Below are 15,701 nucleotides of genomic sequence, written 5' to 3'. Positions count from 1 at the left end.
CGAGGGACTTACAGTACATGCCCCACCCCCACTGGAAGCAGAGAACTACCTTCACAAAGAGCTCAAAAGTCAAACAAATGGCTGGGGAAATGAGCAAAAACTGATAAAAGAATCAGACTATAAAATCTTACTTTGGTGACAAGGAAGACCAAAGCATGCAAACAGAAGAAAATAAAGTCAAAGCTCCTTCATCCAAAGCCTCCAAGAAAAATATGAATTGGTCTCAGGCCATGAAAGAGTTCAAAAAGTATTTTGAAAATCAAGTAAGAGAAGTAGAGCAAAAATTTGGAAGAGAAATGAGAGTGATGCAAGAAAATCATGAAAAACAGGTCAACTGCTTGGTAAAGGAAACCCAAAAAATGCTGAAGCAACTAACACTTTAAAAAATAGACTAACCCAATGGCAAAAGAGATCCAAAAAAACAATGAGGAGAAGAATGCCCTAAAAAGCACAATTGGCTGGATGGAAAAGGAGATCCAAAAGATCACTGAAGAAAATAATTTCTTAAAAATTAGAATAGAGGAGATGGAAGCTAATGACTTTATGAAAAATCAAGAAATTATCAAACAAAACCAAAGGAATGAAAAAAATAGCAGACAAAATGAAATATCTCATTGAAAAAACAACTGACCTGGAAACTAAATCCAGGAGAGACAATTTAAAAATTATGGGACTACCTGAAAGTCATGATCAAAGAAAGAGTCTAGACATGATCTTTCATGAAATTATCATGGAAAATTGTGCTGATATTCTAGAACCAGAGGGTAAAATAAATATTAAAAGAATCCACTGATCACCTCTTGAAAGAGATCTGAAAAGAAAAGCTCCTAGGAATATTGTAGCCAAATTCCAGAGTTCTCAGGTAAAGGAGAAAATATTGCAAGAAGCCAGAAAGAAACAAGTCAAATACTGTGGAAATACAATGAGGATAACACAAGATCTAGCAGCTTCTACATTAAGGAATAGCAGAACTTGGAATATGATATTCCAGAAGTCAAAGGAGCTAAGATTAAAACGAAGAATTACCTACCCAGAAAAACTGAGTATAATACTTCAGGGGAAAAAATGGTCATTCAATGAAATAGAGGCCTTTCAAGCATTCTTGATGAAAAGACCAGAGCTGAATAGAAAATTTGATTTTCAAACACAAGAATCAAGAGAAGCATGAAAAGGTTAACAGGAAAGAGAAATCATAAGGGACTTACTAAAGTTGAACTATTTACATTCTTATATGAAAAGATAATATTTGTAACTCTTGAGACTTTTCTCAGTATTTGGGTAGTTGGAGGGATTATACACATATAGACAGAGGGTACAGGGTGAGTTGAATAAAAAGGAATGATATCTAAAAAATAAAACTAAGGGGTGAAAGAAGAATATATTGGGAGGAGAAAGGGAGAAATGGAATGAGGAAATTATGTCTCACATAAAAGAGGCAAGCAAAAGCTTTTTCAGTGGAGGGTAAAAGGGGGGAGGTAAGAGAGAAAAAATGAAGCTTATTCCCATCACAGTTAGCTTAATGAGGGAATAACATGCACACACAATTTGGTATGAAATTCTATCTTACACTACAGGAAAGTAGGGGAGAAAGATAAGTGGGGTGTTGGGAGGAGGATAGAAGGGAGGGCAAATGGGAAGAGGGGGTAACTAGAAGTAAACACTTTTGGGTAGGGGCAAGGTCAAAAGAGAGAATAGTATAAATGGGGGGCAGGACAGGATGGAGGAAAATATAGTTAATCTTTTACAACATCACTTTTATGGAAGTCTTATGCATAACTACACATATATAACCTATATTGAATTGTTTGCCTTCTCAGTGGGGATGGGTGGTGAGGGAGAAGGGAGGGAAGCTGGAACTCAAAGTTTTAAAAACAAATGCTAAAAATCATTTTTAAATACAGCTGGGAAATGAAAAATAGAGGTAGTGGGGGTCTAGAAATCTTATCTTGCCCTACAAGAAAATAGAGGAAATGGGATATATAATGGATGGGAGGGTGTGATAGAAGGGAGGGCAGATTGGGGGAAGGAGTAATCAGAATGCATGATTTCTTGGGGTGGGGGGAGGGGAAAGATGGGAAGAAAATTTGGAACTCAAAATCTTGTGGAAATGAATGTTGAAAACTAAAAATAAATAAATAAATTTTAAAAATTTAAAAAAAGAAAAAAAGGAAAAAGAGATAAAGGCAATTTGTACTCCCAGATTTTAAATTATACAAGGTCAGCTCTATACTTTAGGAAGATCATTTTGGTAGCTGCGTGGAGGATGGAGTGGAGTTGGGGAGAGACCTGTGATAGGGAGATCAATGGAAGGTTATTTCCAATACTCCAGGGTGTGAGGTAAAGAGGGCCTGCACCAGCGGAGCAATGGGAGGGAAGGGGGGACATATTCAAGAGATGTTATGAAGGTAGAATTGACAGGCTTGGCAACAGACTGGACGTGAGGGTGAAAGAAGTGAGAAGAGTCAAGGATGACACCTAGGGTGTGAGCCTGGGTAACTGGGAGGATTACCTTTGATAGAAATAGGAAAATTAGGGAGAGGGACAGGTTGGAGAAAGGATAATGAGTTCAGTTTTGGAAGAGTTAAAAGATAGCTGGTCCTGCAGCAGTTCTCTTTCCTGAAGCTCCTCCTGGGCCTGGCACTGGTCTCTTTCTTCTTTTGAGGGAGTGGGGAGAGAACAGCATAGACAGCAGTAAGGAGTTTGTGGTGTTCTTGCAATGGGGACCAGAGAGAGGGAAATAACTGTCAGCTTGCCTGCTGAAAAGGGCACTAGTAGCTGATCTTCTAAGTAAGAGCAGCCCATGTTGGATGTACCAGGGGAAGAAGAGAAGCAGAGGCAAGTGGTGGATGCATGCATGCAGCAATGTGGTGCTACTCTCCTCATTCTAGAATCTTCTACCTCTATTCTAATGATTTACCTTGTATATCCCACTTTGGAAACCTCTACTCTAAGAGGAAAGTAATCAACAGATTAATGCCCCCTTCTCTCATATTCCAACATCTGAAGAGACCTAGTCTTTCTACAAGCAATATGTTTAATTGGTCAGATTTGGTTTTATAGCATCTACAATTTTTAATAGTATCTTGTGCTGGAGATCAATTATTGGCTTACTGAAAGAATAAGTTTTGTTTATCTGGTGTGGGGTATGGTCAACTAGAATGACCAGCAGGCATACAATATAGATCAAGTTCTTGATATCACCACCAAAGTGTCGCACACTATCTATGAATTTTAACATGCCTGATCCCATAACCTAGGGACCCTTATAGCTGAGAAACTTGGTTTATTAGACTCCTGATGATAGCATGACAAAACCCAGAATTCGTATCTTAGCTCTTTATAGCTAACTAGGGATTAACAAAGACCATCTGGCTGTCCACAAAAATCATTAGTAGGGTAGGGCAAATCAGGCTTCGTCTGTACTGAAGCACCAAAACTTAGAGGGTACAAAGAACATACTTTTTTATATTGCTACTACCATGAGTTAATATATCCCAAATGAATTCCTCCCCACCAAGCCCAACTGAAAAAGGTAGCCTTGAGTCAGAGGGCATCTCTTCCTCACACTAAAACTAGGAGAGTTTAAGGATTACTGCTAGTAAGTGTCTAAGGCTGGTTTTCAAGTAGAGTTCTCCTGACTCCAGATCCAATCCTCGTATCTACTGTTCCAACCAGTTACCCATCTATTAACAGGCTACATTTAAACAAATTCACTATATGACTATGAATTCACTTTGAGATATGACTAAATCAAAAACACAAAGAACCCTAGAGATTGGACACTGCAAAAGACAAGGCCAGTTTGTTCATGTTTCAAAGACATTAGCCTGGTCTAGCTTTACTGACACCTTTTTAGAGTTTATCATCTATACAGTTGCTGTGGTTGTTGTTTAATTAAGTCTTCAGTCATGTCTGACTCTTCATAGTCTTATCTGGGATTTTCTTGGCAAAGATACTGGAGTAGTTTGCCATTTTCCTCTCCAGTTCATTTTTTTACAGATGAGGAAACTAAGGCAAACAGGGTTTAAGTGACTTACCCAGCCAGGGTCACACAGCTAGTAAATGTCAATGGCCAGATCTGAACTCAGGAAGAGGAGGCTTTCTGATTCCAGGCCCAGCATTCTATCTACTGAGCCACCTAGCTATTCCCGTATCATGGACATTATGGTAATAAGTATGTCATTAAGTATCCTCAAAAGAAAGGATTCTTTACTTTCCACTGCAGCTTGAGAGGAAGATTAGTTGTCAGAATGTCTGTCATTACCCTAGAGCTTCACAACATAATGTGTTTCTATGGAACCATGTCACAGAAAGACAGGTCATAAGATAGTTCTTCAAGAACTTCAATCATATCCTACATTGGATATTTTTTTCCAGGTCCACATACAATGAATTTAACACTGGCTATAATACAAAGCCTAGTGTATTTTCAACGTTCCCCAGTCTCCTTCAAACAATCAAACTTTTTTAGCATCAATTTATCAATGATTATCTTAGAGTCTTCTGTGATATCTTGTAGGTAGTGGGTGGAAAAATATCACCAATGTATAGAAATATATCCTCATATTGCCTCATCACACATCTAAGTAAAATGAGTAGAAAAAAAAGTGGACTGGGAGGGGTGTCATTTATTCAAATGACCACAGAGTCTTATTTCAAAAGAAATCAGGCCTTAAGAAGATTGGCTTCAAGAAAAGAACTTAAACTAAATTGAAATTAATAGACAGTATTCATAATGCACCACTGACCACCAATGCTTGCTATCACCTTCAAATTGCCTTTGTTATTTGGGAAAAGAGAAAGAATGAAAGTTTAAGAGGCCTTTAATATTTTGCAAACTGGAAGGTGCATGGGTGTATGAGCATGTGGGTGTTTTTAAAGTCTTCACTGAAGCTACATTTTTACCCCTTGTTCCCTTTCATAATGGTGGATATTTTTTTTTAAATGGGTGAAAGAAAAGTCATAACAAATTCAAGTACTGTACCATGAGATTGTGAACTCCTGTAAGAATTGGACTTTAGAAAGATGACATTTAGTATCATACTAGAAACCCAAAGGATAATCAATACATATCTAATGAGAATGACAGTGATGAAGAAATAGTCTACATATGCTGTTACACTGATACATTTTTCAAGGCAGTATACTTTATGCAGAATTCTCACCATCCAGATATACCAATGATACTGAATATTTGCATAGATCTGATAAAGCCAGAGGTTGTTGCCTGTATTTCTACTGTCTTAGAAATACGGCTGGATATAGTTAGCATGTGTACGTTGTGATTGTTACTACAAAAGTCCATAAGGAAGAGAGGGAAAGAAAGCACCCAACTCCCCAACTTTACTTGTGTTCTGCAAAAGCTTCATGGGGCTTTGCTTTGATTCCATATCAAATGAACAAATGAGAGGGAGCCAGAGCTGGCAATAGCATCTCTTTGTAACGCTCACCCTCTCACACTTGTCTCCGAAGTATTTCATTCCAAATCCCACTACTTACTAGATTTCCATCTTGCATTACTCTAATTAAAAGTTCTGCTCCAATGTCACACTAAGGCACAGAGGTCACCTAGGTTCTCAAAGACTATTCCAAGCCCTAGGGGTTTTAAGTATTGCTTTGCAATGAACTTTGTCCTTTTTTTTTTTTTTCTGAGAACCAGCCTACTTAGACTACAAAAAGCTTGTAGTCAGGTTCACCATGGGGATGGGGATGTTTTTCTGCCACAATAACTCATGCAGACTGTCAAATCTATGCAAATATTCAGTTTTATCAATAGATCTGAATGGTGAGAACTTCTGCATAAATTATACCGCCTTGAAGAGCCTATGAATTTGACAGCATTTGGAGATTATTTCTTCCTCACTGTCATCTTCATCAAATATTTACTGATTATTTTTCAGGTTCCTCATAAGTACCAAATGTTGTCATTTTGCTAACATCCAAGGGTGGAAGGGTCATACAGTCTGTGTCAGTAGAAGCAGTACCCACCCTAATGAATTAACACAACTAGTCGAGGAACTATTCTAATTATCCTTGTTGATTTCCCATCCTATGTCTCTTTATTTTATATTCAAAGTTGAAAAAAAAGGAACTTGAAGACATAATGTTTCCATCAACTCTTGACCTCTGCATGATTTCCAACAACTCTCATCCATCTACACGGTTATAATCCATCTACTTGATAAAAATAATATTATCATTGTGCTCTTAATAATATCCTTCACCCGCACAAAAACACTTTGGATCAGTTTCCTTTGTACCCTTTTTTTCAACATCTTTCCTTATGGCCACCTTATCCCATTTATCCAAAAGCAAACATTTACTGTATCCTTTCAAAATAACCCTTAAAACTTCTATGTGAGATAATGTACTTACCATAACTAATAAAACCACTCAAAATTCTAGCTCTTGTTAGATGTAATCAGAAGCATTTATATTCAGAGTACAAAGTACCTAAGGACAATATTTTTGTGATCAGTTTTGCACCCAGCTAAAGAAGTGCCTTGCACATATACATATCAGATTTTTTAAAAGATAGACAGAGAGATAGATATACTAAATATCAGTGGAAGCTTTTAAAAATCTGTAAAAAGTAGTTTTTAAACTACTGCACTTATTGTCTATTTATTCTAATAAATAAAAAGGGAAAGAAAGTTCTTATAGTTAATTAAAAAAATTGTTTAATATGGGAGGGGAAAAGGGCCTGAAAGATAAACTATAATGGAAAACCATTCAATTAATGCAGGAGGAAAAATATGGATAGAACAAAAACAGTTGATACGATGCTCTGATTTAGTCCTAGTATAATTTTTCACACAAATACCATTGGTTCCATTGTATCTAAAGTCTGAAGAGGCCTAAGTTCTCTGCTTTTTGTAGAGAATTGATTGGAATTGATTGGAATTCTACTCTTGCTTCTACTAGTAACTGGGTAACCCTGGGCAAGTCACCTGAGCTGTCTGGGATGCAAGGTATCTGTTTATAGAAGAATGGAATTAGAACAAAATGTTACTATAACTCCATCTGACAGATGGCAAAGAAAGCATAAAGATAATCAAGCATGAAAAATCATAAGAATCATGATATAATTAACCCTTTTAATTCCATTATTGGAAATCACATGCTAGGAAATGATAAGGAAATCATGAGTGTCACAAAAGACAACAAAAGTTAACTTTAGTCTTTCAAAGCCCTAGAATCTAATTGATAAGGAAGTATGAGTGGATAGATGCAGTAGGATAAATACAACAATTCTAATGTGTAGCACTGCTTTATCTTATACTATGATTTTATCTCGATGAATTAATCTACATAACTATTCATAATTCAAATTTACTCCTTAACCTGTGAAATTCTCTCTATATGCCTGTAATTAAAAGTTGTTAGGTTATTTCTACAAGATCCTCAACTTCTAATGCTCAAGGTGTTTCTCACTGTAAAAATTATAATGCCATAATATAATTCCAAAGCAGGAGATAATTTTTAAAAAAAGCAAAATGCATTGGTATTACATTTGATCCTCAATATCTAAACTGCACTAGTTTCCTTGGCTCTTCCTGTGCTAGAAAGTCAGAGAGGGGAATCTAGAAATTAAGATTTTCTACAGCAATGTAACAAGTATATAGGGTAAGCTTGATATAAGGAGACCGGATAATCTGTCTCTTTTACGTAATAGTTTCTATTTCCTCCTGGCCCTAATTTCTACTCAGCTGTGAAGACTATTAGCATGACCCGGTGAAGTCTGGACCTAATTTTTTATAAACCAGAAAGCATATCCTTGGTTTCTAATCATTCTTTTGGTGGCAAAAGCAAGCAACAACTACTCTAGCTTTTTGTTTCTCTTCCCTTAGGATTTCTTATCAAGAAAACCCAGAATAAGCCCTCCTACTTTCTGAGTAGGTCTTCACTATTCAGTACCTTAGAAAAAAGTACTCATCTTGTGGCTGGATTGTAGCAAATGCATGTACTGCCTGATGGTCTAAAGAAGCAGAGATGGTCAATATGGAATTTGTTTTGCTTAACTAGGAATATTTGTTACAAGGGTTTTGTTTTTCCGGGGAGGAATGGTGGGGCAGGCTGCGAGAAGGGAGAGAAAATAAATGCTTGTTAATTGAAAAAAATTCAAATTTTAAAATGTAGACAATCTAAGACTGTTTCTTTTACCCGCTATGAAGTCATGCAGAGACACTCTAATCAAACCCTTCTGTCAGTACTCATTGGTAAAAGCTCTGTAACTTTGCCCTGTAATAACTCAAGGAAAGGAAATCAATTGTAAACACTCTTTCCACAATTCTTAGAAGAAAATGAGGTCCTAGTCCAGAGGGGTAGCACATGTTTATAGTCCCTGGGCTCAGAATTCTACACTAAAGGAAGACAAAAGCCAATCAGATGTCTGCACTAAATCTGGGACCATCGTGGTGAGCTCCCAGGAGGAGGGGACCTTCTAAAAAGGCACAGAACAGTAGCTTAAAGTTCCTGTGCCTACCAGCACTGGGATCCAGGTCATGAGTGGCCACTATACTTCCAGCTCAGGCTAGGGGAGGCTGAGTATCAAAATAAACAAACAAATAAGCAAATGCAAGCAAATAAACAAGCAGAAGAAAAGTGAGGCCCTTGTACTTGAGTTTAGTGAGGTGAGGAGTTTGTTTGCATCTGATATAACTTTAACCCACTAAGAATTAAGATCAATTTAATCTCTACTCAGGCAACATGGAAAGAGCACAGGAGACACGGGTTCAAATCCCACCACTGACAAATAAATACAAGTTGTATAATTATGGGCAAGTCACTTAATGTTTCTAAGCTTCAACATTCTTATCCATAAAAGTAGAGATAATGGGACCAGAAGTAAGAAAGGGAACATCTAATAGATGCTGACTATGTGCCAGAATCTAGGTCAATCACTTTACAAGTATTATCTCATTTGATCCTCACAGCAACCCTGGGGGGTAGATGTTGTTATTATTCTTACTTTACAGTTGAGGAAACTGAGGCAAACAAGGGATAGTGACTTGCCCAGGGTCACATGGCCAAGAAGTGTAGCAGGCTGGATTTGAATTCAGGTTTTCCGAACTCCAGGCTGAGCATTCTGTCCACTGTACCACCCAACTTACCTTGACTCATGGGGCTGTGGTGAGACTGTAATTATACACAAAGTATTTTGCAAATCTTAAAAAAGTTATATAAATGTCAGCTATTGTTCCATTAACAGGAAAATCACTTATGACAGATTCATGTAATACCTAAAAGGTTACAAGAAGGACATTTTAAAAACATTTTTAATCTGAAAATTTTAAAAACTAAATTTGTTCAGTTTAAAAGTTACATGGCATAGTAAAGGGAGAAAAGTCCTGCACATACAGTCATAGAACCCGAGTCCAAATTCCAACCCAGATATGTGATAATAGGCAAGTCATTCACCCCTCCCTGAGATTCATTGTCCACATCACCTCTGAAGTCCCGGCCAGCTCTAGACCTAGGATTCTTAAGGTCTTTGTATTGAAGGTTCTCCACTAAGCCTCCTTTGATTTACAAAGCAATTCATATGCCACAAGTCTACAAAAAAAATTAGCAGTGGTGCGATGCTCTCTCATCCTTATATTGCTTTGCTGTTGTTTTGTTTTGTCAAAACTGTTTTGTCAAAACTGAGCACATCTGTCCTCACATCCATGAGGATGCAGGTTCTGAATAGGTAGGCATCAGATTTGTTTATTTTATGTAGAATATCACACAGGACCATGTGGATTTCTACTGTAGAAATACCACCTGTGATTAATAAATGGTTCTTCCAATCCATTATCAAGTCTCGTCATTTTTAACTTCACATCCCTCATATACATCTCCTTTGCATTCACTCAGCCACCATCCTGATTCAGATACTCATCAAGCACCTCTTGCCTGAAGTATTACAGCAGCTTTCTCATTGGTCTACTTTTAATTAGGAGGCACAGTGGATAGAGTCATAGACCTGCGGTCAGGATAGTTCTGAGTTCAAATCTGGTCTTAGACATTTACTAGCTATGTGATCTTGGGCAGGTCACTTAACCTCTGCCTCAATTTTCTTTTCTGTAAAAGTGATAATAAGCATCTCCCTCCCAAGGTTGTTATGAGGATAAAATGGGATATTTATAAAACATCCAGCACTCCTGAACATGCTATATAAATGCTAGTGATTATTATCATTACCAGTTTCTTCCCTGTCTAATCCTGCACAAGGCTACCAAAATACTCTTCCTAAATCACAAGTCTGCTCAAGGATCTTGAAAGACTCCTTATTAACTCTAGGATGAAAATCACCCCCTCAGCTGGACACTCAAAGCTGCTCAATCGAGCTCCGATCTTCAGTCTTCCCAGACTTATTTCGTGCTGCTCTGCTTGACACATTCCATATTCTAGCCAAACTGGCCAGTTCACTGCTCCCCAAACTCAGCATTCTATCTCCCTTGTCTCCATTCTTTTCTATAAGATATGTGAAATGCAATAGAGCTTCACTTCCAGGATAAGCCAGAAGGCTACCACTTATGGGATACCTTTCTTGATCTCACCACTTACTGGTATTTATTCTCACTTTCCTCAAATTGTTTTCTATTTATTGACTGTAAGCTCCTTGAGGTCAGGGGCATTGCCCCTCCTTCTTACCCACAAGCTGCTGCTGCTGACTGGGTGCACCATAAATTCATGTTATCTAATTACCACTGAGCTTTCAGTGCAGGAAAAAAATGCATTTATTTCTCCCTAAATAACTCTATCTCAATAGCCACAAAAGCTATTCCAAACCGCCTCATATCTCCTCAAACTGAATACCTCCCACCCACCCCCACTTGCTCAGCTGTTGACCTCATATCTTATTTAATGAGAGAATTAATACTACTTGAGTCTTCCCTTCCTGCATCTCCAAACTCCTTAACTTCATCCTCCCCTTTCTGTCCTTTCCCCCTAGTCTTTGATAAGGTAACTTTTTCCATGAAAAGACCAATCGTATGTTCATGTGTGCTTGATCCTAGTCCTTTTCATCTTCTTCACCAAATATCCCCTTTGACTTTCTTCCCTTGAATGAATCTACTCATGTCAAACATACACAAATCACCCTTTTCTTAAAGTAACTCTCTTTTTCAGTCAAACTCCTAGGGAAAAAAAGTCTACACATTTCCTCAACCCTTTACAATCCAGATTTAACCTCATTCCTTAAGTGAAACTGGTCTCTCCAAAGTTACCAACCATCTCTTCACTATCAAATTGGATGGTCTTTCATCAGTCTTCATGCCAAGCCAAGACCCAGCTGTTGCATTTGACATTGGTCACCATCCTCTCCTCCTGGATACTCTCTCCTCCCTAGGTTTTCAAGACACTACTCCTTCCTGGCTCTCTCAAGCAAAGACATCTGACCACTCTATCTCTGACTCCTTTGTTGGCCCATTATCCATCTCATATTCTCTAGCAGTGGTGTTTCCCAGTGCTTTGACTTAAGTCCTCTTCTGTTTTCTCTACCCTTTCCTTCTTGGTGATGTCAACAGCTCTCAGGAGTTACCATCTCTATATAAATGATTCCTAGATATCGAGTCCCAACTTCCCCTGTGAACTTAATCTCATATCACCAACTACCTATTGAATATTTTAAACTGGTTATCATTAGAGCCATCTCAAGCTCAACAAATCCAATGCAAGTCACTATCCCACTCCACCCCCCTAAAAAAAAACCTACTCTCTTCCAAACTTCCCTATTTTTGCCAAAGGTACCACCATTCTTCCACAACTCCTAGGTTCATAATCTTGGTGTTACTCTCAATTCCTCACTGCCTCACAACTTCTAATCAATTGTTCAATCTTGCCATTTCAATTCCATAGCATCTCTTGTATCCAATCCTTTCTTCCTACTCACTAGTCACTGTTAGTTCATACCCTCGTCACCTCTTACCTAGATCATGCATAGGCTTCTTTACGGGTTTTTTTGCCTCAAGTCTCTCCCTACTCAAATACATCCTCCACCCAGCTGCCAAAATGATTTTTTTTAAGCACAGGTCACTTCTGTGAAGAAACTCTACTAAGCTACCTATTGCCTATAGGCTCAAATATAAACTCTTCTGAACAGTTTTTAAAATCCTTTACAATTTGGCCCCAATCCATCTCTGCAACCTCACTGGCCATTACTTTTCTGCTTCCTGCACTCTGAGATTCAGTCAGAATGGCTTTCTTCTGTTCCTCGTACAAAATAATCTATCTTTTATGTGCATTCATGGCCACTGTCCTTTTCCCATGCCTGGAATGCACTCCCTCCTCCCCTGTATTTTATAGAGTGTCTCTCTTCCTTCAAGATTCAGTTCAAAATTCAGTTCACCACTTTCCCCACAAAACCTTTCTAGATGCCACCACATGCTAGTGTTCCTCCATATCTTATATATGTTGTATTTATTTTCATATACTCTCTTTATATTTAATCTGTACCTATGTATATATGTACTTCTCATCTCTCCTGTGAGAATAAAGCTCCTTGAGAACAGAGATTGTTTCATTCTTTGTATCTACATCCCTAGCACCAAGCATAATGCCTCAAACATGGTAGGTACTTAATAATTGCCTATGGCTTGATTCATTTTTGTCCATTTTGAGCACAGCACACTAGCTTGCTTGGAGGGGGAGTTTGTGGAGTTGAACTGAATCATGAATTTCCTATTACCACTTCTATTGAAAATATCTTGGTCATCTCTAATTGCAACTATTCCAGAGCATGAACTCAGATTCTAGAAGCAATCTCTATATAAAAACCAAACAAAAAATGTTTTTAAAAAATGATGTGTAAGGTTATATTTTATAAACAAATGATTAGTGATTGCTATTGGGAAAACAAAAAAATGACTTGGGCTGTGATGATGACTGTGATGCATTTTTTTTAACCACCCACTAGATAAATAAAAACACTTGAGTGTTCAAAGAGAGGAAGCTTTTTTCATGCTTGAGGCTACCAGAATGTGAAATTCCATGGAGGATTTTCAACTTATTAAAGAGTTTCTGAAAACTTAACTGTGAAAACCTGTCACCCAAGATGCAATAGAAACCATTTAAACTGAAAAGGAGTGGGTTGAAGTGAGAATACAAAATCAGGCTACAAATGTAAAAGTTAAAAAAATAAATCAACTTGAAAATCTTTAAAGAAAAAGGCAGCAGAATTTACATTTTTGCCTTACACTTCAAAAAAGCAATTTTCTTTTGGGCTTAAATTTAAAGTTGAGAATTCAAACAACAGAAGGGACTTCTCTTCCTTCCTTATGTTTGGCTGTTATACAAATCTCTGTGTACATATAATATATAAGCAGAGGGCATATAGAGTGCACACACACACACCAATTTGTTTTCCTCAAATAGAGGTTCCCTAGAGTTGGCCAGATGGGCCTTACTCAAGTTCAGAGATCTATTTTGGAGATATTTAAAACTAAACACATTCTCTACCTGTCAAATTCCTCTGAAGGAGTGCTACATAACAAGAATCCAAAATGAAGGAAGAGATAATCCACTCTTCCCTGGCCAGATGACATCTAGAGTGTTGTGTTTAGCTCTGAACACCACTTGTGAAGAAGGGCATTAACAAATGGGTGTATACAGAAAGGCAGAGAACATAAAAGGATTCAGAAAGGATAGAAACTCATGCCTTAAGAGGAGACAGAAAGAACTGAGAAAAAAGATGTAGCAGGACAAGACTAAAATAATATAATTATTATTATTATAACTGGCATTCAAATAGTACTTCAAGATTTGTAAAACATTTTAATAATATAATCTCATTTTATCCTCACAACAACCCTAGGAAGCAGGTGTTATCATTCTCCCCATCAGTGACTTGCCCCGAGTCACACAACAAATAAGTGTCTGAGGCTGGATTTGGATTCTTGTTCTGATGTCTTCAAATAGCTCTAGGGTTGTCATGTTGAAAAGGGACTGATTCATTCTGTACTTGGTTGGTTGTTGTCCTTCATCTTCAAAGAGGACCAAAATGACATCACCATTGCAAAGTGAAATTTCTGTGTGTCCAGCTGTGACTGATCAGACCAATATGAGCTCGGAATGCTCTACCACAGTTGGGCACAGATAGTCCATGTAAATATTTGGGGTGAATATCCCAAATTTGCACATTCTGCATTTACTTTGTGCTTTGCTAAAACAGCACAGCACCTTTTCTTATGTAGGCATGCCATGCTGAGAGGTCCTGTGCCAGTGTCTCCCATGTTGCACAGTCAAATCCAAAGTTCTTGAGAGTGTCCTTGTATCGTTTTTTCTGGCCACCATGTGATTATCTGCTCCATGCAAGTTCTCCATAAAATAGTGTTTTTGGCAAGCTTATATTTTGTATTTGAACAACGTGGCCAGCCCATTGGAGTTGTGCACTCTAAAGCATAGTTTGAATACTTGGCTGGTTTAGCTTAAGCAAGGACTTCAGTGTCTAGTACCTTATCCTGCCAGGTGATCCTCAAAATCTTCCTGGAATGTGGATGGAAAATGGAAGTGATTCAGTTTCCTGGCATGCATTGGTGGACTGTCCATGTTTCACAGGCATATAACAATGAGGTCAGCACAACAGCTCTGTAGACCTTCAATTTGGTAGTCAGTCTAATACCTCTTCTCTCCCAAACCTTTATTCGGCACCTCCCAAACACTGAGCTAACTCTGGCAATGCCTGCATCAACCTCATTGTCAATGTGTACATACCTGGAAAGTACACTGCCAAGATAAGTGAACTTATCCACAGCATTCAAAACTTCTCCATTTGTTGTAACTGATAGTTCCACATATGGATGGTGTGGTGGTGGCTGATGGAGCACCTCTGTTTTTTTGGTATTAATTATTAGGCCAAAATTAGCATAGGCAGCAGAGAATTGATCCATGCTTTTTTGCATCTCAGCTTCAGAGGCTGCATTAAGTGCACAATCATCTTCAAACAGAAAATCATGCACCGATACTCCCTCCACTTTGGTCTTGACTTGTAACCTTTTCAAATTGAAGAACTCTCCAACAGTACAGTAGTTGACCTTGATGCCGTATTCACCCTCATGGAAAGCATTTGTCAACATGGCTGAAAACATCATGCTTTTTAAAAAGCATGGGAGCAAGCACACAGCCCTGTTCCACTCCATTGGTGACGGGGAAGGCACGAGAACTTTGTGCATTATCCAGAACCTGGGCAAACATGCCATCATGAAATTGATGTACAATATTGATGAACCTCTCCAGGTAACCAAATTTTGACATAATTTTCCAAAAGCCCTCACAACTAACAGTGTCAAAGGTGTTGGTCAAATCTACAAACTTTGTGTACAGACCTCTGTTCTGCTCCCGGCATTTCTCCTGGAGTCATCGGGCAGCAAACACCATATCGACTGTTCCTTGGCCCTTTCTGAAGCAATACTGGTTCTCAGGTATATGCCCATCTTCCAGGTGGAGGATCAGTCTATTAAGGAGGACACCAGCAAGAATTTTGCCAGCAATGACTAAGACACTTTCTCTCTCTCTCTCTCTCTCTCTCTCTCTCTCTCTCTCTCTCTGTCTTTCTCTCTCTCTCTCTCTCTCTCTCTGTCTTTCTCTCTCTCTCTCTCTCTCTCTCTAACACTATCTTACTTAATCTCAAAAGGCAGAACCATCCATTAGAATGTGAGTTTCTTAAGGGCAGGGACTTGAGATTTTATTTTTTTGCCTGGTATTTAGGAAGCATTTAA

The 15,701-nt window shown here is 38.2% G+C and overlaps 1 protein-coding gene across 7 annotated transcripts in view; it reads right to left on the bottom strand.

The window, feature by feature from the left end:
- The window catches only part of WASF3 (WASP family member 3), a 186,488-nt gene that overhangs the window by 31,148 nt on the left and 139,639 nt on the right, over nucleotides 1–15,701 (bottom strand). Inside the window, exon 2 of one of the 7 annotated variants that reach the window (XM_072611774.1) lies at nucleotides 15,309–15,436. The exons of the other annotated variants lie outside the window; for them this stretch is intronic. The gene's annotated coding sequence lies outside the window, so the exon portion shown is untranslated. The remainder of the gene's footprint in view (nucleotides 1–15,308; nucleotides 15,437–15,701) is intronic. 7 annotated transcript variants of the gene reach the window in all.

The sequence above is a fragment of the Notamacropus eugenii genome, chromosome 5, assembly GCF_028372415.1.
Source record: "Notamacropus eugenii isolate mMacEug1 chromosome 5, mMacEug1.pri_v2, whole genome shotgun sequence".
In the NCBI taxonomy this organism is placed as follows: domain Eukaryota; kingdom Metazoa; phylum Chordata; class Mammalia; order Diprotodontia; family Macropodidae; genus Notamacropus; species Notamacropus eugenii.
Note: the sequence above shows the minus strand (reverse complement) of the source record. Positions and strands in the feature narration are given on the sequence as shown.